The 3465-nt window shown below is 33.3% G+C and overlaps 1 pseudogene; it reads left to right on the top strand.

Moving 5' to 3' along the window:
* Positions 1 to 537: 537 nt before the first annotated feature.
* LOC113688581 (uncharacterized) lies at positions 538 to 1571 on the top strand (annotated as a pseudogene).
* The last annotated feature ends 1894 nt before the right edge of the window (positions 1572 to 3465 follow it).

Below are 3465 nucleotides of genomic sequence, written 5' to 3'. Positions count from 1 at the left end.
CATTGTGTGTCGGCACAAGATAAGCATGAAAAAGAAATGCTCTTTAGTGGAAGGAGTGATACTAGACCACTTATCTTGTGCCGTTGGACAATAAAATAAAAAAACCTTACGTACAAATTATAAATACTTGATTTGATTTGATTTTGTAAATTTGAGTTGATTGTCTCAATTACCAAGAGGTTCCTTGTATTGCTTATTTTTCTTATTTTCATTTTATAATTGAATTAATCTATCCTGCACTGACAGTGTATATACCAAGAGTTAGATGAATGATAAATGTGCAAAATTTGAATTTGAAATTCAACTTATACACATATGTTATTGATTCAACGGTGATAGTGTATACACTGTCAGTATATATAAGATTTACTCTTTGTATTTTACCCTATATATAGGCTCCTAATGTAGTACAATAAGCACACTTTGAATACATAGAAATCTGGTTTCCATTCACCTCCTTCCACCGCATTTCCTAAAACAAAACATACAAACCAAGGGAGCAATTAAGCAAGAAAAACACAAGACAACGCACTAGCTATGGGCAGTTTGGTGGGACATGTGATCCCTGGAATTGGCTTCTTTCTGATCGGGCTTTGGCATTTGGTTAACCATATGAGGCTTCACTTTTTCCATCCAAAATCCTACATATCTTTGCCAGGGTTTCCAACTTCAAAAATCAGGTACGTAGAGCTTTTCTTCCTGATGGGAGGCTGCGTTGCCTATATATTTATGGAACTCTTCGTTGGTCCTGCCAGGCACCAGCCACTGGATCCTGATGGCACCATCCCATCGCACCATCTTCGCAACTTTGAGCACACAAACATAGCCCTGTCTCTCTTTATCTATGCACTTTTCTCCTTCATTCTTGACAAAATCCAGCCCTCAGCTCAATATGGCCTAACTCTAATGCTAGGAGCCATTGCTTTTGGCCAACAATTTCTCCTCTTCCATTTCCACTCTACCGATCACATGGGGTGTGGAAGGCCAATACCACTGGTTTCACCAAATTGTCATACTTGTCTCATTTTTCACTACCCTTTTAGGCATAGGTTATCCAAAGAGTTTCTTGAATAACTTCGCAAGGTCTCTGAGCATCTTGTTTCAAGGAGTTTGGATGATGGTCATGGGAATCATGCTTTACACACCAGAGTATATTCCCAAAGGCTGCTTTATAAACTCGGTAGATGGGCACAGTATTGTCAGTTGCCAAGATGATGAAGCCCTTGAAAGGGCTAAATCATTAGTGAACATTCAGTTTTGCTGGTACTTAATTGGTGTTACAGTTTTTGGTGTGTGTCTTTATTTGGGATTAAACAAAATGTTAGCTGGAAAAGTTGAGTATCAATCTTTAACAACACTGGAGGATGAGACTCAGAAAAGGATCAAAGTCTCTTCTTTTAACGAGCCTATAGCAATGTTGGCTTAATGAACCACATCGTGTCAGACTTTCAAGGACCAAAAAGTGAATAAGGAAGGAGAAAAGGTTCGTATTAGTGTGATATTGTCTGGTTTGCCTTGATGGCATTTAGTGTGGGGTTGAATTGGTTGTGATGTTCAATGGAGAAAATATAAAGTGATTTATAGGATAAAAATTATTCAGAAGTTTGTAATCCGAATTGAATTCTGTACTTTATGATCAATTTGTTCAACGCATGGTACCTCTTGATCTTTTGCTGCCAGGTTTATTGCTAACTCTAACTTTAAATCCTAAATGTTGCAAATGATTGTCCTATTTTTCTCATTGGTAGATTGCATTACATCTCAGGTATGATCTTCCTTAATCCTTCCAGCATTGGCGTTCCTATTTCCGTTTATTTGATAAATCGTGCGAGAAATGACCTGTGATATTTGATGTGTAAAAGTTGTAAGTTGATATGCTTCTCAATCGCGGAGGAGTGTCCGGAGGTGCAAGAAATAACGTTTTGAATTCAACGAGTTTCATTTGGTTTGAAAATTTTAACAAAGGATTTGAAATTCATCTAAATCATTCTAATTATTTGGATTACTTGATAGGCATTTGAATTTTTAATACACCAACTATTAAAATATATTTTAAATAATAGAACAATTTGTAAATTATAAATTCAAGTATCGCCTAAATAATATAAACAACTAGAGGGATTTGAGAGGATTTTAAATCCTTAGTCAAATCTCTCAATCCAAACACATATGTGAAATTGGGGTTTAGCATTGGAATAGGGCTTGACTGTATATGGACATTCTTGCTTTTTTTGATAGAAAAGATCATTTCATTCAAATAAATCTACACTAATGACAAAAAAAAAATCAAACAAACATGACACTGATACATATAAATCTGAAATTAATAGATATAGCATATCTAAAAAAATAATAGAAATAAAAATAACATTAATGCTCCTATATATCTTCCATCTGAATGAATCACTCTAACCCAATACATCAATGCATGCCTGCTGACAATCAAATTTGATTAAAACTAGTTCAAATCCAAAAAGAAATTTAGATTTGACAATAATGGAGAAATTGCAGATCTGAGAAACTAGATTTTAGATTTACAAAATCTCAAATTTCACAAAGATAAAACCTAAAAAACTCTCACAAGAAAAAATCCAGAAGAGAATAAAACTCTCATTAGAACAATCTAAAAAAAAAAAAAAAAAAAAACTCCCACTAAGAGATCTTAGAAAAGAAGAATCTCTCATTAGGAAATTTTAGGAGAGAATTTATTTAAATAAGACAAATTAAAAACTATAAAGAGTACTTCCTCCCATGGAAAAAGACTAGATTTGGTCTCTCTTCCATTGGAGAGATAAAGTAGATTTTGATTAGAAGAGTTATAGAAAGAAGGAAGAGAGAAGACTTCCTTCACTGTATGTGGGCTTGACTGTATGTGGACATTCTTGCTTCTTTTTTTTTTTTTTGATAGAAAAGATCATTTCATTTAAACAAATCTGCACTAATGACAAAAAATACATCAAACAAACATGACACTAATACATATAGATGTGAAATTAATAGATCTAATAGATCTAAATAAACAACAGAAATAAAGATAACATTAATGCTCTTATATATCTTCCATCCGAATGAATCACTCTAACCCAATACATCAGTGCATGCCTGCTGACAATCAGATTTGATTAAAACTAGTTCAAGTTCAAAGAGAAATTTAGATCTGACAATAATGGAGAAATTTTAGATCTAAGAAACTAGATTTTAGATTTACAAAATCTCAAATTTCACAAAGATAAAACCTAAAAACCTCTTACAAGAAAAAATCCAGAAGAGAATAAAACTCTCACTAGAACAATCTAAAAAAAAAAAAAAGAAAAAAAGAAACTCTCGCTAGGAGATCTTCGGAGAGAAGAATCTCCCATTAGAAAATCTTAGGAAAGAATTTATTTAAATAAGACAAATTTAAAACTATAAAGAGTACTTCCTCTCAAGGGAAAAGACTAGATTTGATCTCTCTCCCATGGGAGA

Source organism: Coffea arabica, chromosome 1e (genome assembly GCF_036785885.1).
Source record: "Coffea arabica cultivar ET-39 chromosome 1e, Coffea Arabica ET-39 HiFi, whole genome shotgun sequence".
NCBI classification, from domain to species: Eukaryota; Viridiplantae; Streptophyta; class Magnoliopsida; order Gentianales; family Rubiaceae; genus Coffea; species Coffea arabica.
Note: the sequence above shows the minus strand (reverse complement) of the source record. Positions and strands in the feature narration are given on the sequence as shown.